The sequence below is a fragment of the Magnolia sinica genome, chromosome 4, assembly GCF_029962835.1.
Source record: "Magnolia sinica isolate HGM2019 chromosome 4, MsV1, whole genome shotgun sequence".
In the NCBI taxonomy this organism is placed as follows: domain Eukaryota; kingdom Viridiplantae; phylum Streptophyta; class Magnoliopsida; order Magnoliales; family Magnoliaceae; genus Magnolia; species Magnolia sinica.
Genome location: NC_080576.1, coordinates 54,088,725 through 54,112,971, shown reverse-complemented (window position 1 = coordinate 54,112,971; position 24,247 = coordinate 54,088,725).

The window sequence follows — 24,247 nt, the reverse complement described above, 5'->3', positions numbered from 1 at the left end:
CAAAGGAATATTAAACTGAAGAGGCTCTAGTAGTGGGTTCTGTATGTGGGCATAGAAGTCTTGTATAGTGCCTTCACTTGCATGAGCCTTCTGTAACGACCTTGGAATTTTTGTGCTACTCTTTCCTTAAGTAGTTGTTTTTGGGGTAATTAGCGTTATACTCGATTGCTTGTGAAATTTGCATCAATCACTTTAAATTGTATCTGCATGGCTCTAAACGTGTAGATTAGTTAGCGCTACGTTACTCTGAAATCTGGGATCCATCGCTAAATCCAGTTGTTCTGGAGAATTTTTGGAAGATCTGGATTGGACTTGGACCGTGTGTCGGCAGTCCGATAACGATGATCTTAGGCTGTTGCGGTCACCAAGTTAGGCTTAACCATCTCCTCGAAAATCAAGTCCATCTGATGTTCTAGGTCGATTTGATTGAGTTCGGAGTGAAGAGTGTGAGAACGGTTGGAATTTATTAAGCTTTTATGAAATCTGAGTCGTGTCGCTTGCACGACGATTTTAAGCTATCTGACCGTTGGATTCTGACCCAATTTTACCCTCTGATCAGGATAGTTGGCCCAGGCATATCCTAGTGCTTGTGGACCTGATCGAGATCCCGTGACCGTTGAATTGAGTGTGGTCCGCCACGGCTGATCTGAAGAGCCGGTCGGTACGAAAACTCAGCCTGACCTAGATCCATGGTCAATGAGCTTAAGTCCGACCTTTCGTGGTTATAGGCCCACTAGAAGTGCTTCGTTGGATCGAGAGAGTCTTACTTTGGTTATAACATAAGTATACCTTGTCCCTAGGGTTATTTTCATCAAGAATAGGCTTATTTATAGTCCTTAAACCATAGCCCTCTTTTCCATACGAATTTTTCTCTAACCCTAGCTTGGAAAGAGAGTGGAAAAGAGAGAGAAAGTGAGAGAGATAAGTTGGTGAATCATCTTGGATTCTTCCTTGTTCTGCTTCATCTTTGAACCTTCACTTTGAATCGTTCTTCTGACGGTTCTGAGTTCTTTTGGGGTAAGTTAACCTAACCCTAACCTGTGTTAGAGCTTAGATTAGTTTTGGTGTTGTTGTATCTCATTTCTATCTTTATCTTAGGGTATTCCATCGCCGTTGACGAAGACAACTCGTCTAAATCAGTTCGGTGGTTCTTTCTTCGCTTAAGGTGCGGACTTTAAGTGTATAGGTTATGGTTCTCAAGGCTTTCAACGCCAGTTAGTGATTTATTCTTGTTATGGATGAGATTTCACATGTCAAATGTTGTGTTTACATTGCTTTCCAGATATGCATGTGCTATATTGAGATTTGTGTATTCTATGTGTATTTATAAAGTACCATATATGTATAAAATATGCACTTGTGTTTGCCATGATTATTTGTCATGTATGTATGCTAGATGCATGTATGACAACTCCTTGGTAAAAGGAATTGTCAAATTGCATGTATTTCAACATACGTCCTGTATGTTGTTCCATATATGCTAAGTGTTTGTAGAAATGCATGAATGATCTAAAGTGTAACTTATTACACTTATTGCGGGCATTGAGAAGTGATTCTCAATACTCCCTTTTATGTGCATGATTTCCGTTATGCAAGTTACAATCCATGTTATTTAAATTCAAGCATTTCATATGCTTACATTGATGTTAAGTTGAGATTCTTCAGATGTGTATGTACTATGATTTAAGTTGTTGTTCCTTTACTGTTTTACAATCCATATGAGTATCTGTAGTAGTGTAAGGTGTTTGGGACTATGCCTTAGTCCAGGAAATCGGTAATTGACACTATATTCATGGTTGAGGTTGCTTTCGCCACGTAGGACGTATGAGACGAACCCGAGCCGTATTAGAGTTGTCGGCAGTGGTTTGGCCACGCGGAGTGTTTGCGCACTCTATGTCGCTCAACTCAACGTGCGCTCGTGCTAGTCGAGTTCGTCAAGTAACCCGTTTATCTGATGTATGTTCACCATGTATGGACGCTATTGCTTGAATCTAGGGTACCGAACTTACCAGTGAAATTCTATTAACCATGGTACCTTGATCCGCTAAGACTCATGAGCCGGACATGGTGGTATGGGACACCTGGTCGAGCTGTCGGCCTACGCTGGGGTGACGAGCCTCCCCGTAGTGACCAGTGAGCAACTAAACTGGTGATCCGATTATGGTGGTATGGGACACTATATTCGTGCTGTCGGCCTACATTGATTGGTGACGAGCCCTTTGTAGTGACCTCGAGTATACCTGGATACCGCAATGAGGTGACGAGCCGAAATGTGGTAGTAAGGGCATGAAAGGCGTGCATTGATTGGTGACGAGCCCTTTGCTACGACCTTAAATATATGATCGTATGAGATGTCTAGGATTGACGACCCTAGTATGGATCACTGTTTGGATGGTGACATGAGGAAGGTATCTTAGCTTCCCAATCCTGCTGTGTGAAATGGACTAATAACAACTTGGTAATCATATCCATGCACCGCATTTGCATGTACTTTGTAGATGTGGCGCACTTTGAGGGGATGTCATGCGTAACGTAAGATGAAGACGCTAAGGGTGTACGCGTGAGGGTACGCATCATATTGCATACATCCTCGCATTAAACAAGAGTACTTACGATTTATTTAATTGTTCTGCTTTATCATTATTGTTTGATTGAACTGATAACATGTTAACCAGTGCCTTATTGTTCCACTGAGTTGATCACTCACTCTCACGTTTCTGGGGTGGTGTTAAACACCACCAGACTCTGTCTTAGGCTCTGATGTTGCAGATGTGGATGCGACTTCTGAGGCAGAGCGGGAGCTGGATGACGACGAGGCTGCCTTCTCCTATATGCAGTTTTCAGATGGGTTCTAGCGAGCCTCGGTCTGATGTGCGGGTTTATGGGATTATTTTTGGGAACTCAAATGATGTAATTTGATACTTGTAATTTTGTTAAGTAACACTTTCAATATGACCTGGTTTGTATATGTACTTCAGAGATTCACACTTGTACACATATATTTCTATAAGTCTTCCGCTTGCTTTATTCACTTATCCCTGAATCATATCTGTGTTTTGGCTTAATCTATTCCATGTTTTATGCACTAATACAGTCAACATACATCCTTCATTAAATATGTTGTATAAGTGATGTTTTGGAACTCGGGAGCTGAGTTATGCTCGACCCCCGAATTTCAGGGCGTTACAAGTTGGTATCAGAGCATGATCTGGATTAAACCGGACCTGGGTTATGGTCACACACCGCACGTTGTTGCCACTTTAGTGTATTTGGGTGCGGGTCTATCATCGATTTGGTGTTTGTGCTCCGTAGCTTCTATCGGTGAAAGTTTCCTGAAAACCTTCACCGAGATCGAGTCTGTACTCTTACCTGATCACACACAGCGACCCGAAACCTTTCCTAGACCCTCTATTAAGGAGTTTAGATGGTCTATCTCCCCTTTTCCACCTTTAAACCTTCCAGAAATCATTATTTGAATCAGATTTCTGCCAGAATGACCCGATAGACATCAATCTATGCAAAGGGCCAATCGGGGCATTTCCAGTGGGGCCCAGGGTGGGACCCACACTTTTCTGAGCATGGGGGACCAGGAGGGCCTCGCCAAAATGGTGATGCATTGCCGGACTGTCCAGAGGGATCGCCAGCTAAGGGGCAAGATCGGGCGAGCCGCATTGGGCCGACGCTCCATAGGCCTAGTGTGGCCCACCCCTCAACGGTTTTACCTTAAAACCCTCTTCTTTTACCTATTTCCTTCACAAATCTCTCTCCCAAGCTTTCCCTTTCTTCAAAACCCTCTCCAAATCCTCTCAAATCTCTTCCTAATCTTCTTCTTCCTCCATTTTTCGTGCAAACCCATCACCCCATCTTCAAATCCTCCCTTCCATTGCTGATTTCTCTTTCTTTCCTTCTCATTTGAGCCCTTTCATTCCCATTTTAGCTCCTAGTTGTGTGGAAGCTTCACCATCTTCCTATTTCTCTCTTTCTCTCATTTCTCATGGCCCTCTTTGAGATTGTGACGGCCATCTTTTCCATTTCTTCCCTTCTTTCCTTGATGGGGAAGAAGAGAGCGCCCGTGGATGAAGCCAGGCCGAGCCGCCCAACTCATGCACGGAGGCTGAGAGGAGTCGCCGCTAGCACGTCCGCCACACGTGATTTTCAGATAAAGCGGGACATCGATCCTCGAGCTCCCGTTATTAGGACTTTATTGGCAGAGTTGTCACATGGAGTCTATGAAGGCCGTATAGTCCTTTTTGAGGCTCATGTTGATCCGCGGCTCTTTGGTGAGTTTTTCTTGTTGGAGCGCCTAGAAGGGATTGGTTGGGGTCCCTTATTCAAAGGCGAGTATCGCGCGAATGCTAGCACTGTTCGCGCCTTTTATGCGAGTATTATTGATCCTTCGCTGGAGCCTCTGCAGTTCAAGATTCCTTGTGGTAGCAGTTGTGTGGGTATCGTCGATGTTGCTTTGATATCCCACCTCTTGAAGGTGCCACTTGGTGAAGTGCATGCCAGCGAGAAGAATGTGGACAGTGTGCGCGAGAGGGATCATCGCACCCGATCCTTGTGTGGTCGTCTGGTTGAATGGCAGCCGAATAGGAGTCTTCTGGCTACCTACATGATGGACGACTTCCGTTTGCTTCACCACATCTTTACGTTCAATGTATATCCAAGGTGGAGCAATCGCAGCGAGTGTACGTGCCTGATGGTGGATTTCCTTTATTAGGTGGGACAGGAAGAGAAGTTGTGTGTGCCGACGTACGTCCTGTGCCAGATTATTCTCATCGCTCGTTCGAGTAGAAGGACCGAGTCGCTCCCTTTTGGCTGCCTCATTTGTAAGATTGCACATGAGTTTGGCTATAGGCTTGGAGCTGAGAAGCTGGTTCCTGTTCGTCATATCAATCTAAGGACTCTTAAGCTGATGGAGGTTGGTTCTAGTCGGCTTGCCTCAGAGGGTGAGGCTGAGTCTGAGAGCGATGATGAAGAGAGCTATGCTGAAGGGGGTGCGGAGTCTGAAGAAGAAACAGAGCAAGATGAGGAAGGAGATGAGGCACAGGATTCGAATGATAGCTCTCCTCCTATGACGCCAGAGCAGGGCGCAGAGCAGACTGCCAGAGATGCCCGTCTTACACGGCTTGAAGAAGGGCAAGCTGCTTTACGCCAGGATATGGTTGATCTTCGAGGCCTTGTTAAACATAAGTTTAAGAAGGTGTCTCAGACTCTGAAGTCTATCCTGTGTTGCTTGCAGGATAAGGGTGCTCCGCCTCCATCTCCTGATTCCGACGAATAGCATCGTTGTGGCCATCTTTTACTTTGTTTGTTGTTTTCTTCTGTGTGTAGCCGTTGTTGGCTTGTAGTTGGAGTGTTGTAGTTGTGGTAGTTATTTGTGGTGGTTGTAGTTATTATGGTTATTTGAAGTGTTAGATGTTGTTGTTTTCATTCTTTCCTAGTCGTGATTCATGTATTGCTGCACTACTTGTATTGCGACGATTTTGATTAATGGAATGCATGTTGTTTGCCTTTGGAGTTGTGCTGTGTTGTTGTGTGGATGGATTATGTGACTTAAAATTTGATAGGTTGCATCCTCAGTTGAATGTAGGGATGCCTCTTAAGGGTTCGAAGACTTCGGCCCGTCTTTCTCTGATTGAGTCGCTTGCTGGGGTTCCTCCCTTGAGCGATAGCCAGTCGGATCCGCAGGAGGGTCCATCTCGTGTCGGTGTTGGGTCGACACCAATGGCTCCTCCAATCACACCCTCGGTTCCTGGGCCGAGCTGTGCACCTTCATCTACTCCACCTGTTGATAGGTTTGAGCAGATGATGTTGTTGATGCAGCAGCAGCAGATTCAGCAGCAGCAGCAGCAGCAGGAGTTCCTCTCTTCCATGGCTGGCATCTTTGCTCAGTCAGTGGGGGCGACTCCACCTGTTTCACCTATGCCTCCATCTGGGAGCGCCAGTGCCAGAGGCACATTCGAGCGATTCCAACGCTTGCGACCTCCTACTTTTGCAGGTTCTCATAGACCCGAGGAGGCCGAGTATTGGATAGACCGCATCTCTAAGATGCTGAGACCGCTGCACTGCTCTGAGGTCGAGCAGGTTGAGCTTGTCACCTTCATGTTTGAGAAGGGGGCCAGTCTGTGGTGGGACAGTGTGCTTCGCACTGTCGAGGAGGATTTTGAGTGGTCGTGGCAGGCGTTTGAGGCGCGCTTCCACGAGAAGTATTTCCCGGTTACGTACCGACATGAGAAGGAGAGTGAGTTCCTTCGCCTCCGCCAGGGAGGGTTGTCGGTGACGGAGTATGAGAACCGGTTTACTGAGTTGGGGCGGTTTGTTCCTTTGATCCTGGGTGATCAGCCGATGAGGATGCGGCGTTTCTCTGAGGGACTGAGACCTGAGATCCGATCGAAGATTTGCTGTGCTAGCATTTCTTCATATGCGGAGCTGGTGAGCATGTCCTTGCGAGCAGAGCAGGATGGAGATAGATCGTCCTGCATGCGAGCACCGATGGTTCCTAGGCCGCGACCGGACTTTCAGGGTGCACCTTTCATCGGCAAGAGGCCGCGAGTAGATTCTCCTCCGAGGCATTCAGCGCCGCCCGCTCAGCAGATGAGAGCTGATCTTCGATGTTCTTATTATGGAAATATTGGGCATTTGGACCGTTTTTGCTTCTCCCGTATGCGAGCTGGTGGTTTTACTCCACCGTAGAGGGTTAGCCGTCCGATGCCTCAAGTTATTTCTCCTCCTCTTCGATCAGCGCCAGCTCATCCATCCTTCAGACCTGCAGTTCCTGGTTTCAGGCCACCTCAGCGGCCCATGGTTCCTCCTCCGAATCGTCAGCAGCAGGCTCGTGTTCATGCGCTTTCAGCTGAAGCGCCTATGTCTGACTTAGTGCCGAGGTCCTTTGAGGTGATAGCGCACATTGAAGGTATTCCCGTTTCTGTGTTAGTGGATACAGGGTCCACTACTTCTCTTATATCTTATGCGACAGTTAGGCGTTTGGGTTTGAGATCTGTTCCTATGCTAGGAGTGACGCTTACTACCGCTACGGGGATTTCCTCTGCTTTGGGCAAGCGTTGTTTGGATTGTTTGGTCGATCTGGGAAGTGGATCGATCCGTGTTGATTTGCTAGTCGCACCACTTTATCACTACGATGTTATTATGGGTATGGATTGGCTCACGAGGATGCGAGCTGAGATTGATTGTGAAGCTAGATCAGTGACGATCCATGGACCTGAGGGCGAGACTGTTACTTTCCCAGTTCAGGTCAGTTACCCTATTCGTATTGATTTTTATTCTTCTCTGTTGGAGAGTTCGGCCGAATCGGCGTTAGTTAGTACACCGGTAGTTCAGGAGTTTGAAGATGTGTTTGAGTCGATTCCTGGATTACCTCCTTAGCGTGAGATTGATTTTGCTATCGATCTTATGCCTGGTGCGACGCCCATTTCTTTACCCACCTATCGTATGCCTCTGAGTGAAATGGAGGAGTTGAGGAAGCAAATAGATGGTTTGCTGGAATTGGGTTTTATTCGGCCCAGTGTGTCTCCTTGGGGAGCACTTGTTCTGTTTGTGAAGAAGAAAGATGGTTCCTTGCGATTGTGTATTGATTATCGCAGGCTGAATCTGGTAACTGTGAAGAATAAGTACCCTTTGCCCAGGATTGATGATCTGTTTGATCAGTTGAAGGGGGCACGGTAGTTTTCGAAGGTTGATCTGTAGTCAGGGTATCATCAGTTGCACGTCAAGGATGAGGACGTGCAGAAGACCGCTTTCAGGACTAGCTTCGATCATTATGAGTTCCTTGTGATGTCGTTCGGTCTGACGAACGCACCGGCCGTGTTCATGGATCTGATGAACAGGGTGTTTCGGCCATTCCTGTTCCGATCGTCATTTTCTTTATCGATGACGTCTTAGTTTATTCGGTGAGCCGGGCAGAGCACGAGGAGCACTTAAGAGCGGTTTTGGATACTCTTAGGGAGCATCAGCTTTTTGCACAGTTCAAGAAGTGTGATTTCTTGAAAGAGGAAGTCAAGTTCCTGGGACATGTGGTGTCCAAGGAAGGAATAGCCGTCGACCTTGCCAAGGTAGCTGCAGTGTAGGACTGGAAGTTTGCTTGGAATGAGCAGGCAGAGTTAGCTTTTCAAAAGCTGGAGGACAAGTTGACGTCCACCCCTGTGCTAGTATTGCCAGAGCAAGGGGTTAAGTATATTATATATACTGACGCCTCTCGCATTGGCCTGGGTTGTGTCTTTATGCAGAAGGACAGGGTGATTGCTTATGTTTCGCGTCAGTTGAGGAAACACGAAGAGAATTACCCTACGCATGACCTGGAATTGGCAGCTGTCATCTTCGCATTAAAGCTTTGGAGACATTACCTCTATGGTGAGGAGTTCGAGCTCTTTTGCGACCACAAGGGCCTTAAGTATATCTTCACGCAGCGTGATTTGAATATGAGGCAGCGCAGATGGATGGAAACATTGAAGGACTTCAAGTTTGATGTTTCTTACCATCCGGGCAAGGCGAACCTTGTGGCAGATGCGTTGAGTCGCAAGAAGGCTTTGGAGTTTGCAGCTCCGCTGATGATAGCAGAGTGGGATATGTTGGAGTTCGTGCGTGATTTTCATCAGAAGCTTACGGTGGTTGAGCCGTATGAGGTTATCGTACACTTTCGTGTACAACCCGTTATCGACGAGAAGATCATTGCAGCTCAGGCAGATGATGAGCTTCTGGTGAAGATGAGGTAGCGGGTTGGTACAGATGAGAACTCCGACTGGAGTATTAGTTCTGATAGGGGCCTACGTTTTCATGTCCGGTTATGTGTTCCTGACATCCCTGACTTGAGACGTGAGGTTCTCGAGTTAGCCCATAGTTCTAAACTTGCGATGCATCCAGGTAGCACGAAGATGTATCAGGATATGAAGAGGTCTTATTGGTGGGACAATATGAAGGTCCAGATTGCTGAATTTGTTTCTCGTTGTCTCACGTGCCAGCTGGTCAAGGTAGAGCATCGCCGACCTCCTGGGTTGTTGCAGCCCATGCCCATAGCTGAATGGAAGTGGGATTTCATCTCTATGGATGTTATTTCTGGGTTGCCGAGGACGAGGAAGGGATTTGACTCTATTTGGGTGATCATCGATCGATTAACGAAGTCGGCCCATTTCTTACCGATCAGAGTCACTTACTCTGCAAACGAGTTTGCTAGGTTGTATATCAAGGAGATAGTGCATCTGCATGGAGTTCCCCTGGAGATTGTGTCTGATAGAGACACGCGTTTTACATCTATCTGCTGGACTCGTATCCAGGAAGCAAGGGGTGTGAAACTGAAGTTCAGCACCGCGTTTCGTCCGCAAACAGATGGGCAAACGGAGCGCGTGAATCAAGTCCTGGAAGATATGTTGCGAGCTTGTGTTTTGGATTTCAAAGACAGTTGGGATGATTGTCTTCAATATGTAGAGTTCGTGTATAGTAATAGTTTCCAGGCGAGTATCGGCATGGCTCCCTATGATGCGTTGTATGGTCGCCCGTGCAGAACACCACACTGTTGGGCAGAAATTGGTGAGCGTAGTTTGCTTGGCCCGGAGTTGGTGCAGGTGACTTCTGAGAAGGTCGACATCATTCGACGTCACTTCTGACAGCGCAGAGCAGGCAGAAAAGTTATGCTGATACGAGGCATCGACCGCTTGAGTTTGTAGTGGGAGACCATGTTTTTCTGAAGGTCTCTCCTATGAAGGGAGTTCTGCGGTTCGGTAAGAAGGGGAAGCTGACGCCGAGATTTATTGGTCCATTTCAAGTTCTGGATTGAATGGGAGTGGTAGCATACCGCCTTGCTTTGCCCACACCTCTTGCGGGCGTGCATAACGTATTTCATGTTTCTATGCTGAAGAAGTACGTTCCTGATCCTTTGCATATTATCAGTTGGGAGAAAGTGCAGTTGAGTGAGGATGCCACTTATGTACTGCGACTGACGCGTATTCTTGACAGGAAGGAGCAGGTATTGCGTAGCAAGGTTATCCCTCTTGTGAAGGTGCTATGGACGCATCATGGTGTGGAAGAGGCTACTTGGGAATCTGAAGCTGAGGTCAGAAAGACCTACCCTTTGATTCTTGAGGATTATATGAAGATATGAATTTCGATGACGAAATTTTCTTTAAGGGGGGTAGATTGTAACGACCTTGGAATTTTTGTGCTACTCTTTCCTTAAGTAATTGTTTTTGGGATAATTAGCGCTATACTCGATTGCTTGTGAAATTCGCATCAATCACTTTAAATTGTATTTGCATGGCTCTAAACGTGTAGATTAGTTAGCGCTACGTTAATCTGAAATCTGGGATCCATCGCTAAATCCAGTTGTTCTGGAGAATTTTTGAAAGATCTGGATTGGACTTGGACCGCACGTCGGCAGTCCGATAGCGATGATCTTAGGCTGTTGCGGTCACTGAGTTGGGCTTGACCATCTCCTCGAAAATCAAGTCCATCTGATGTTCTGGGTCGATTTGATTGAGTTCGGAGTGAAGAGTGTGAGAACGGTTGGAATTTATTAAGCTTTTATGAAATCTGAGTCGTGTCGCTTGTGCGGCGATTTTAAGCTATCTGACCGTTGGATTCTGACCCAATTTCACCCTCTGATCAGGATAGTTGGCCCAGGCATATCCTAGTGCTTATGGACCTGATCGAGATCCCGTGACCGTTGAATTGAGTGTGGTCCGCCACGGCTGATCTGAAGAGCCGGTCGGTACGAAAACTCAGCCCGACCTAGATCCATGGTCAATGAGCTTAAGTCCGACCTTTCGTGGTTATAGACCCACTAGAAGTGCTTCGTTGGATCGAGAGAGGCTTACTTTGGTTATAACATAAGTATACCTTGTCCCTAGGGTTATTTTCATCAAGAATAGGCTTATTTATAGTTCTTAAACCCTAGCCCTCTTTTCCATACGAATTTTTCTCTAACCCTAGCTTGGAAAGAGAGTGGAAAAGAGAGAGAAAGTAAGAGATAAGTTGGTGAATCATCTTGGATTCTTCCTTGTTCTGCTTCATCTTTGAACCTTCACTTTGAATCGTTCTTCTGACGGTTCTGAGTTCTTTTGGGGTAAGTTAACCTAACCCTAACCTGTGTTAGAGCTTAGATTAGTTTTGGTGTTGTTGTATCTCATTTCTATCTTTATCTTAGGGTATTCCATCGTCGTTGACGAAGACAACTCGTCTAAATCAGTTCGGTGGTTCCTTCTTCGCTTAAGGTGCGGACTTTAAGTGTATAGGTTATGGTTTTCAAGGCTTTCAATGCCAGTTAGTGATTTATTCTTGTTATGGACGAGATTTCACATGTCAAATGTTGTGTTTACATTGCTTTCCAGATATGCATGTGCTATATTGAGATTTGTGTATTCTATATATATTTATAAAGTACCGTATACGTATAAAATATGCACTTGTGTTTGCCATGATTATTTGTCATGTATGTATGCTAGATGCATGTATGACAACTCCTTGGTAAAAGGAATTGTCAAATTGCATGTATTTCAACATACGTCATGTATGTTGTTCCATGTATGCTAAGTGTTTGTAGAAATGCATGAATGATCTAAAGTGTAACTTATTACACTTATTGCGGGCATTGAGAAGTGATTCTCAATACTCCCTTTTATGTGCATGATTTCCTCTATGCAAGTTACATTCCATGTAATTTAAATTCAAGCATTTCATATGCTTACATTGATGTTAAGTTGAGATTCTTCAGATGTGTATGTACCATGATTTAAGTTGTTGTTCCTTTACTGTTTTACAATCCATATGAGTATCTGTAGTAGTGTAAGGTGTTTGGGACTATGCCTTAGTCCAGGAAATCGGTAATTGACACTATATTCATGGTTGAGGTTGCTTTCGCCACGTAGGACGTATGAGACGAACCCGAGCCGTATTAGAGTTGTCGGCAGTGGTTTGGCCATGCAGAGTGTTTGCGCACTCTATGTCGCTTAACTCAACGTGCGCTCGTGCTAGTTGAGTTCGTCAAGTAACCCGTTTATCCGATGTATGTTCACCATGTATGGACGTTATTGCTTGAATCTAGGGTACCGAACTTACCGGTGAAATCCTATTAACCATGGTACCTTGATCCGCTAAGACTCATGAGCCAGACATGGTGGTATGGGACACCGTGGTCGAGCTGTCGGCCTACGCTGGGGTGACGAGCCTCCCCGTAGTGACCAGTGAGCAACTAAACTCGTGAGCCGATTATGGTGGTATGGGACACTATATTCGTGCTGTCAGCCTACATTAATTAGTGACGAGCCCTTTGTAGTGACCTCGAGCATACCTGGATACCGCAATGAGGTGACGAGCCGAACTGTGGTAGTAAGGGCATGAAAGGCGTGCATTGATTGGTGACGAGCCCTTTGCTACGACCTCAAATATATGATCGTATGAGATGTCTAGGATTGACGACCCTAGTATGGATCACTGTTTGGATGGTGACATGAGGAAGGTATCTTAGCTTCCCAATCCTGCTGTGTGAAATGGACTAATAACAACTTGGTAATCATATCCATGCACCGCATTTGCATGTGCTTTGTAGATGTGGCGCACTTTGAGGCGATGTCATGCGTAACGTAAGATGAAGACGCTGAGGGTGTACGCGTGAGGGCACGCATCATATTGCATACATCCTCGCATTAAACAAGAGTACTTACGATTTATTTAATTGTTCTGCTTTATCGTTACTGTTTGATTGAACTGATAACATGTTAACCAGTGCCTTATTGTTCCACTGAGTTGATCACTCACTCCCACGTTTCTGGGGCGGTGTTAAACACCCACCAGACTTTGTCTTAGGCTCTAATGTTGCAGATGTGGATGCGACTTCTGAGGCAAAGCGGGAGCTGGATGATGACGAGGCTGTCTTCTCCTATATGCAGTTTCCAGACGGGTTCTAGCGAGCCTCGGTCTGATGTGCGGGTTTATGGAATTATTTTTGGGAACTCAAATGATGTAATTTGATACTTGTAATTTTGTTAAGCAACACTTTCAATACGACCTGGTTTGTATATGTACTTCAGGGATTCACACTTGTACACATATTTCTATAAGTCTTCCGCTTGCTTTATTCACTTATCCCTGAATCATATCTGTGTTTTGGCTTAATCTATTTCATGTTTTATGCACTAATACAGTCAACATACATCCTTCATTAAATATGTTGCATAAGTGATGTTTTGGAACTCGAGAGCTGAGTTATGCTCGACCCCCGAATTTTAGGGCGTTACACCTTCCCTTCAAACATGGGACCCCACCCACTCTCCAACAGAAGGTCAACAATCAAATACAATCCAAATATCTCTCATCAACATGAGCTTCAAATATGACTTTGCGGTCACAAAATTTACCAAGTCCGGTGCCCACCGGTAGAGATCTTTCGAGCGGGATTTGAGGATCGAGGTCATGTTTCGTTCTTCGCTCTCTCTCGGCACTTGTGCTAGCCTCGGCGCTCGCATTCTTCCTCGAGCAGGTTGGACGGCTTAGCCCAACCTCATCTGGGGCCGCTCCTCTCTTTCTCATAAGGGAAAGGAGCATTGAGATGGAAAAAAATGGCGGTTACAAGCTCAAAAAGAGCCATGGATGTGGAAAAGCTTGAGAGTGAAGTGGATTTGGGAAGTTTGAGAGTTATGAGGCACAATATTATGGGTTTTGTGCTCAAATGTGGGGAAATAAGGGGGATGGAGAGTTGTAAGAGGCGGTTTTAGGGTAATGGTGGTAGATGGGTGCAAGATGTGGAAGAAGATGGAAGATTTAGTGTATGGGAGAGGAAATTTGAGAGGGAAAGAGGGGTTATAGAGATTTGGGGTGTTAGAAGGGTGAAAATAGGGTGTAAATGGGCAAAGGGAAGCAAAAAGGGGCTTTAGAGGGTGGTCTCACATGTCGGTGGGCCCCACACAGTCAGTCAATGGGCAGCACGCCATCGCTACCGTGGTTTCACCGTGGCCCGCTGTGGAGCCAAGCAATGCACCACTGCCCGGGCGGTGTCACTGGGCCCCCGTGGTGTGTCTGCCAGTGGCTCCGCTCTAGGGCAGTGGCCACCCCCTCTCGAGGTGCCGAAAATGCGTGGGGGACCCCTTAGGTCCCACTGAAATTTGTGGTTTAGACCCCTAGGCCCGCAGAGTCCACTCTCGTCATTCAACACACGTGTATTCACACCCATTAGCTTGTTTTAAGTTTGGGATTTACCAATTTATAGTTTAAACCCGTCGATTGACAACATAAAAGGGATTGAGATCAATTCACATGATCTCGGACGCGTATGGCTATGCTACAATAGCCAATTTCACCCGTCGGCAAAACTTTATGATCCTACAATCATTTCTACATTTCATCGCCCCCTTCCTAAGTCAGAGTGCATTCAGAGTGTGTCGTGTTACCTATAACCCAGGTCCAGTTTAATCAAAATCATGCTCTGATACCAACTGTAACGCCCTGGATTTTGTGGGTCGAGCAAAGCTTAACTCCTGAGATCCAGCACATCGCTTATGCAACATGGATAATGATGTTTAAATGTTGTCCACATTAATGTATTAAACATGAGTAGGATTATACTAAAACAACATATCATACTCCAGATATAATTAAATTAAGCAAGCAGAAGACAAAAATATATGTATTGAAATAAGTAAGCGATTCACAGCCTCCAGAGTATGATGATGTAACAGGGTTTAATATATATAAGGTTTGTTTCAAAATGTATAAAATGTCAAAATATAGGTGTCCAACTAATCCATGTGTCCCTGTAATCCTATCGAATTAGCACAAGGTCTACATAGACCTGCTTGATAGCTGAACATAGGAGAATTCCTCCTCCTCAACTATGAAGTCCAACTCAGCCGCATAGACTTCATCATCACCTACATCTATAACAGAGTCTGGTTGGTGTTTTAAAATACCGTCCCAGGGTGGGAGTGAGTGATCAACTCAGTGGTACTATAAGGCAAAGGTTAACATGTTATTAAGTCAATTAAGCAATAATGATAAGGCAGTATAATAATCATATCCTAAATACTCTTGTTAATGCAGGGATGGTATACAGTGATGATGCATCCCTGACACGAAGCTCCCTCACAAGGGACTCTGACAATCAAGTTTGCGCATGACAACCTCCCTAAAGTGTAACTTTCTCGCCAAAGCACATCCAATGCTGTGCATGGTCGTGTTAGCCGAGTACTTAATTAAGTTTATTCATACGGCAAGTTCGGGAAGCTCAAGTACCTCCCTTTATATCATTAACTCAAACAAAGATCCATCTAGGGTCGTTAATCTTAGTTAACCACATACGATAGGCAAGTTGTAGGGCATCACTCCTAATGAAAAGTAGTGGATAGGCAAATTCAAAAGTTTATACTCACGATCACTACGGAGAGGCTCATCACCTCAGCGTAGGCCGACAGCTCGAACACGGTGTCCGATACCACCATGCCTGGCTCACGAGTTGGGGTTGCTCACTAGTCACTGCGGGGAGGCTCGTCACCCCAACGTAGGTGAACAACTCGGCCATAGTGTCCCATGCACCATGCTCGGCTCATGAGTCTTAGCAGATTGTGGTACCATGGTTGAAACGGGCTTTTACATTGGTAAGTGGTACCTTAGATTCAAGCAGAGATGTCCATACATGGTAAGCACATAATAGGTCAATAGGTTTGTTTGACAAGTTTGATTGATATGAGCACACATTGACTTAATTGACATGGAGCGCATAAGCATCCCTTGTGGCCTAACCACTGTCGACAATCGCCATGCGACATGGATTTGTCGAGTTACCCAATGTGGCAAGACTAATTCAGCCACCTGTGAAAGGATTGTTACCGATTGCCTGGGCCACGTTGTAGCCCCAATCTTACTCAGATGCAATATATAGGCACATGTGATAATCATATTAGCATTTAACAAACAATCCAAATAAAACCCTTATTTAAACATTTCATCAAACATATTGAACATGTCACCGAGCACTTGCATTTTATCCATAAATTGCCTAGACAAAATTAAGATTACATGAAGGAAACTATACATATGGATAGGGTAATTAAGAATCCTATCTTAATACACTTATTAAATACAACTCATCAACAATTTCTCATTCAGACATTTTACCAAACACTTAAACTACACATTACTAATTACATAGACTAGATTAGTTATGATATGAACAATAGCAATTCCTTACACAAAGAGATCGTCATACATAAGACAAACATGAATCCTAGATTTACAGTCATGACAAGTACAAATCACAATTTCATGTTCATTCAAACATTTGAACAAACACATGGAATGCATCTTATATTCAACATAGTTCACACATGTATAATATATCGAAAACATCGTAACTAAGATCATATGATAGCAATTAAGTTAGACATAAATCATTAGTTGACATTGAAAGCATTAAAAACCACAACCTAAATGTTTATAGTCTGCACCTTCCATCGGAATACTCGATTCAGACTCGGTTCAAACACTACGTTTCCGAATATAGAACAACGGGTTCCTAAATCACAAAATCTGTCAGCTAGGTTGATAATCGACTATTCTAGATCTTAATTACGATGTTAGGGTTTGGATTTCTTACCCCAATCGTAGCCGAGACTGATTGTATAGCGAAAAGGAGAGGTGATTCAATAGGTGGAGTAGCGGGGAAGAATCATAGCAACGATCTCCCAGACTTTCCCTTCTCTCTTCACTCCTTTCTCTTCTTTTCGCTCTTCCCTCTCCTAGGGTTAGAGAAATTCGTATAGAATGGAAATGGGATGGTTTAAGGGCTTTATATAGGCCCAAAACTGATGCAAATGGCCCCAGGGCCATGGTATACCTAGTTTGTATCCAAATGGCGTTTGTTTCGGGTAGACGGGGCTCATCTAGAGGTCCATTACTCACTTATGGTGTAGGGTAAGTCCTCTGACAATGGATCTATGCCAGGATGTGTTTTCAGTGCGATCGGATAGGCCGTCAGCCGTGGAGGACCTGTATCAAATCAACAGTCATGCTTACTCGATCGAGGTCACAAGTACACGAATATTAGCAATGAAATTTTCCTAATCCATGGGTGAAGTTTGGTAAAAAATGAGCGAATGGCCCAATTTACTTAAGTTTCAATATGTTTTCTAAAGATATTCACGTTTCTCACATGCTTCACTCAGCATTCAAATTGAACATTTTTGGGCACCATTTGGGCACGATTCTTATGATGGTTGTCAAGCCCAGTAAGGTGGATGTAACCCTATAGTTTTGCAGTCATCGGACTTTTGACGTGTGGTACAGATCTGATACGGAGTTTCAATGTGCTCCCGAGAGCGACAGGATCTTGGAGTTTCTCCTAAGGTTTTATATAGTGTTAAGTCAATGATATTAATGGTTTTGGGTCTTGCCATTTGTGAAAATGATGTGTAAGTGCTATGGTCTCATGCTCCTTTGATTGTCAAATTTTGTTGTGCCAAAACCTCTATCTGTGTCTTGCATTTGTATGTTGATATATATATATATGATCAAGACACTGCATCACAATGATTCAAGACATGTATGGTGCTGTGTTTCAAGAAATATAAAGTCATGTACTTTAAGCATCAATGCTCAGTGTTACATTGATAAGAAGAGTACATTTCAAGACTCAAGTACAACTCAAGATGAAGTTTAATATTAAGCTTTAGAAGATCTCAAGATCAAGCTACATCAAGTAGAGATCTCAAGCTTCAAAGGTTCAAAGGTCAACCATTATCTGAAAAGAATGAAGTTCAATATTCATACTTAATGATCCAGGTATGATAGACCTTAGATTGACCTTAGGGTATGTCATTTTGTATACATAATTCAAAATGAATCTATTTATATTAATTGGTCTGTTCTAAGACTAGTCCTGGACCTTGTTCAACTAGTCCTAGCACTAGTTCAACTAGTCTAAGAAATTCCACGATCAATCCTAAGTTGTTGAAGATTTTCAGAATTTTTTGGTTGCTCTACGACCAGTCCTGGAGACTGTTCGATCGGTCGTAGGGAGGTCACGACTCAACCTTTGACCAGTCCTAGAACTACGACTCAAACTCCAGCAACCAAGCCTGGTTGTCTACGACCAGTCCTGGGTCTGCTATGACCAGTTGTAGGTGCTCTAAGACCAGTCGTAGAAATCCTAAGACTAGTCATAGAACTGTTTTCAAAGATCGCGCTTAAAAATTCAAAATGCCGTTGAAGCTACGACTAGTTGAAGGGTTCCTAAGACCATTAGTAGATGTGATCTTTTCATCTATAAATTGAACATGAATTTCAGAGTTTTTTCATCAATTAATTTTAAGAAAATTCGAGCCTCCACTCTGAGATAAATTTGTTCATTTTAAGCTATGCTTTGCATATTTAATATTCTTTTTGTTGGCTTTTCTTATTTGATTTTATTCTTATATTCCAATCTTATTTGAAAAGAGGAATTGCTATATTCCTTCTTCTTGGAATCAAAATCAAATAGAGTTAAGCCCATTTGATTTAATTTAAAATCAATTAAAACTTAGAACCATTGTAAAGTGAGTATTGGACATTGAACGTTGATTCAAACATCTACTCCGATTAGTTCTACCGAGCTACTACAAAAAGGAGAAATCAATGTATTTTACTTTTATGTAATTTACATTCTTTTGGTTTCTTTTGAGATTGAGCCAGAAAAATCTCATTGTGTTGGTTATCTGAGGAGAGCCAGAAAACTCAGAAAGTGTGGGTTTTTGGATTGGGTAGGCCCAAGTTAAAAAGACACAATTATGAAGGTTCTAGGTGAACCTGTGAAACCTATTTTTTTAGTGAACGCTAATATCCCCTATGTGAGGATATTAGGAGTGGAGTAGCATTCTGTGTGGCTGTTGTTGAACAATTGGTGTACACACAGGCGAACCACTATAATTTTGTCTTGTTGTTTAAATGCTTGCTTAAGTTTTATATCTTTTATCATTCAGTTTTGTGGAATGTATGTGTGGATGTGAATGTTGTTAAATTTACATTTCAAGTACAATGGGAAAGTTGTAATAATTTATATTCAAATTCCTACAATTTATTTCAATTCCTTGCTATTTATTTTCCTCTCCGGTTTGAGTTTTTGATACAAAGGACATTCTAGAAATAAGGTTGTCTTACCATAAACCCTTGGTTTTTATGGTGTAAGGTTGTCCTTAGAATTGAATTCGTATCAACCTCTCAATTCTTGTTTATTTAGGTTGCTTTTATTTCAGCATTATGAATTGATTTATTTTATTTGGTTTCATATTCGTTTATTTCGTTGTTAAAGTTTTATTTTGGCATCATCCTATTCACCCCCCCTCCCCTCTAAGACGTATAGCTAGGCCATTTCAAGTGGTATCAGAGCCTAATAGTTCGCTCTTATTGCTTTTTATTTGGATTTATTTCCTGAGCTAACCATCTAATCTATTTAAAAGATGTCAAATTTTGATAGCCTATCAGTCACTAGGTCTCCACCCTTTGATGGCTCCGACTATGCCTATTGGAAAGCTGGGATGAGGATCTTCCTCAAATCAATGAATGAGAGTATGTGGCAAGCCACAGTGACTGAATGGAACCCACCTACCACTAAAGTGACTGGTATCAATGGTTCAAAATCAATGAGAGTAACACTGTATTTTTCATGAACCACTCTTTAGAAAAATAAGAGTAGTGTCAATGCAAAAGCACTAAATGCAATCACTTACGCACTATCACCAGATGAGTTCAAAAGAATTATATCCTGTGATACTGTAAAGCAAGCCTGGGATATATTAGAAATGACACACGAGGGTACTATAATTGTAAAAAAATCTAAAGTCCAACTCCTCACAACCAAATTTGAAGAAATTCATATGGAGGAAAATGAAATGTTTATGGACTTTTACACAAGATTAAATGACATTGTAAACTCAATGTGGGGTCTTGGCGATAAAATCCCAGAAAGTAAAGTGTGTGCAAAGATACTACGCTCACTTCCTGAATGGTTCAACTCTAAGGTAACCGCGATCCAGGAACTTCGTGATACGGACAATATAAGGGTAGAAGAACTAGTTGGTTCTTTACAAACCTATGAGTTAAACTTTAAAGCTCCTAAAAGTAATTTTATCGCCCTTAAATCCTCTAAATGTATTTCTCAAGAAAACTCTGATTCTGAAGATGATATGACTCTTTTAGCGAAAAAGTTTTACAAGATTTTCAAGAGTAAAAAGAGGGTTGATTTTCAAAAATCAAATGATAAGAAAAGATCAAAACCTAAATCTAAAACTTGGAAGTCTTTGAAAGATAGTCAATGTTACAACTGCTAAGAATATGGGCATTTAGCAAACAAATGTCCTAAAAAGGACAAACCCAAAAAGAAGGGTATGTTGGCTACTTGGGATGAATCGTCTGATTTTGAAGCTTCTTCTAAATTAGAAGATTCTGAAACTGAGTCGGGCAGTGAAGTTAAAGCCCTTATGACTTTAGATAAATTCACTTTTTCAGATCATGATGATTCAACTAGTGAAGAAAATCTGAATAGTGATTATGAAAATGAAGATGACCTTCAAGACGCTTACAATGCCTTATACAAGGAAAGTTGTAAAATTGCTGTCAAGCTTAAACTTCAAAAAAAAAAGTTTCTTAAATTCAAAGAATGTTTTGAATCTCTTGTTTTAGAAAAATCCCAAATTTCAGATCGTTTTAAAAAATCAAAATGCGATTTAGAAATCAAAACCTCCCTGATTGAAAATCTGAAATCTAAAAATGAGAAACTTAAAAATGAAGTATCTTCTCTTCTGAGTTTAAAGGATACATGGAGGTATGCCCAAAGAGATCTAAAGTTAGAAAAACTTTTATCCGGATCTAGAAAATGTGGCGACAGATCTGGGTTGGGCTATGATAAAAATGTACCTCCTAAACAAAAGTATACTACTCCTAAGTTTGTGAAAGGAGAGTCCTCTAACTCAATAGGGAGAAATACTAGTCAAGGTTTTTTTAAAAATACAAAACCTTTTCAAAAACCTAAAAGCAGCTTTGTCATCTTCAAAAATCAGAACAGAAAGCCACTAGCTGAAAAGATAGTTGATTTACTTAAGGAGCTCTTAAAATCTAACTCAGTAGGTCATTCTTATAACAACAGACGGAAGAAGACCAACTATACTCCTAAACCCAAAACAGTTCTGAAATGGGTTCTTAAGGTTGCCTGCTTGGTTTCCCACACCGCTTTCAAAGCTACAAGTCATTCAAAGCGGTACCTAGATAGTGGATGCTCTATGCATATGACAGGCGACAAGGCTTTATTCACCAATCTTAAAGATATGACTAATGGGTCAGTTACTTTTAGTGATAAAAGCAATTGCAAGATAATTGGCCAAGGTACGGTTCAACTCTATAATCTTCCCTTATTTAAGAACGTTTTATATGATGAGGGGCTAAAACACAACCTGTTAAGCATATCCCAAATATGCAATAACAACCATAGTGTGAAATTTTCCAATCAACGTTGTAAAATCATAAACAAAATAGGTTCTGTAATATTAACTGGTTGCAGAACTTCTGAAAACTGCTATATTGTAAGTGATGGTAGCTCGTCTAATCAACAGTTCTACATGGTCCATACCGATGAGACAGATTTATGGCATAAACGCCTTGGACATGTATACTACTGGAATTTATACAGATTAAGCAAAGGAGAACTAATAAGAGGTCTACCTAAATTACAAAAAGTAGAAAAAATATGTGGTGAATGCTAGTATGGCAAGCAAACAAGGGGCTCTCACAAAAACGTGAACTCCAATGCCACATTAAGACCACTTAAGCTACTCCACAAGGATCTTATAGGACCTACAAGGACGGAGAGTCGAGGTGGTAAAAAATACATCCTGGTAATTGTGGATGATTTTACCAGATTCGCTTGGGTAGCTTTATTAAGAGATAAATCAGAAACCCTTGATGAAGTGAAAAAGATTATCAAACGGATCTAGACTGAAAAAAGTTCTCAAGTTTGTAAGATCCGTAGTGATCATGGATCTGAGTTCGTAAATAGTAGTTTCGAAAAGTTCTGTAGCAATTAGGGAATATCGCATGAATTCTCTGCGCCCAAAACACCACAACAAAATGGAATTGTGGGGAGGAAAAATAGAGTGCTTCAAGAAATGGGAAACGTAATGTTAAATAGTATGAAGCTCCCTAGAAATATTTGGGCTGAAGCAGTGAATATCGCCTGCTATATTATTAACCAGGTTTATACTTGTAAATCTAATAATAAAACAGCTTACGAACTTTGGTTTGATAAGAAGCCTACTGTCAAATACTTTCGAGTTTTTGGCAGCAAGTGCTATATTTTACGTGACCGTGAAATTTTGGGAAAGTTTGACACTAAGAGTGATGAAGGGATCTTTTTAGGATACTCTTTAAATAGTCGTGCAAATCGTGTACTGAACAACAGGACCGGTGTGATTCAAGAGTCCATTAATGTGGTCATTGATGATCAATTGAATACACCTGCCCTAAGTTCAGATAATGATGAAGTTATTTTAATTAACAAACTAGATACTTCATCAAATCAAGAAAACTCTGAACTGAAGACTGTCAAAGATCATCCAACCACTCAAATTCTTGGAAACCCTCTCACTGGTGTACGCACTCATAGACAATTAGAAGACATATGTAATTACATGTGCTTTACTTCCCAGATAAAACCGGTGAATGTAAAAGAAGCTCTTTACGACGAAAACTAGATAGTTGCCATGCAGGAAGAACTTAATCAATTTGTTCGTAATGATGTATAGTATCTCGTTCCTAGACCTAAAGATAAACACATTATCGGATCAAAGTGGATTTTCAAAAATAAGTCTAATGAACTTGGAAATATAATTCGAAACAAGGCAAGACTGGTTGTACAAGGGTACACTCAAATTGAAGGCATCGATTATGATGAAACCTTTGCCCTAGTTGCTCGCCTTGAATCAATCAAACTTTTTATGCCCATTGCATGCTATAGAAAATTTAAGATTTATTAAATGGATGTAAAGAGTGCTTTTTGAATGGCGATTTACATGAAGAGGTATATGTTAAACAACCTACAGGGTTTGAAGATCCTAAGTTTACTGATCATGTATATCGTCTTAACAAGGCTCTCTATGGTCTAAAACAAGCTCGCAGAGCATGGTATGAGAAATTGACTAAGTTTTTACTCAGTCATAATTTTCAAATGGGCAATGTAGATAAGACACTTTTTGTTAAGAAAAATAATAATGATGTTTTAATGGTTCAGATCTACGTTGATGATATTATTTATGGATCAACTTTTACTAACATGACTATTGAGTTTACAGATTTAATGAAATCTAAGTTCGAGATGAGCATGGTTGGGAAATTACATTATTTCTTAGGGTTACAAGTAATACAACAACCTGATGGAATTTTTATTTCTCAAACCAAGTATACTTTGAACTTGATTAAAAGGTTCGAATTTGAGAATGGTAAGAATTTTGATACTCCCATGAGTACATCTTTAAGACTCTCAAAGGACTCTACAGGTAAAGATGTGGATCCTAAATTGTATCGTAGCATGATTGGCAGTTTACTTTATTTAACTGCTAGTAGACCTGATATAGCTTTCAGTGTTGGTACTTGTGCTAGATATCATTCTAATCCTAAAGAATCTCATTTAACTACTATTAAGAGGATTATTAGATATGTTGCAAGTTCTGTGCGTTTGGGTCTTTGGTATCCATATGATACTAGTGTTCAGTTGGCTGGGTACTCAAATGCTGATTAGGCTGGAAATATTGATGATAGAAAATCAACCAGTGGTGGTGGTTTTTATATTGAAAATTGCTTGGTCTCTTGGTTTAGTAAGAAGCAAAGTTCTATATCACTCTCAACTGCTGAAGCTGAATACATTGCAGCTGAAAATGCATGTACTCAGCTTGTTTGGATGAAACGCATGTTAAGCGATTATGAAATTACACATGACTCAATGGTTTTATATTGCGATAATTTCAGTGCAATAAATATATTTAAAAACCCAATCCAGCATTCACGTACCAAGCACATTGACGTTAGGTATCATTACATTCATGAATTAGTGGAAGAAAAAATAATATCTTTGGAATATATTCCTACCGAGACTCAACTTGCGGATATTTTTACTAAACCTCTTGATAAAAGTAGGTTTAATAAATTAAATTTTGATCTTGGTATGTGCAAATTGAATATTCTTGCATTATTGTATCATATTATATATGTTTATTTATCTTTTTGGTTG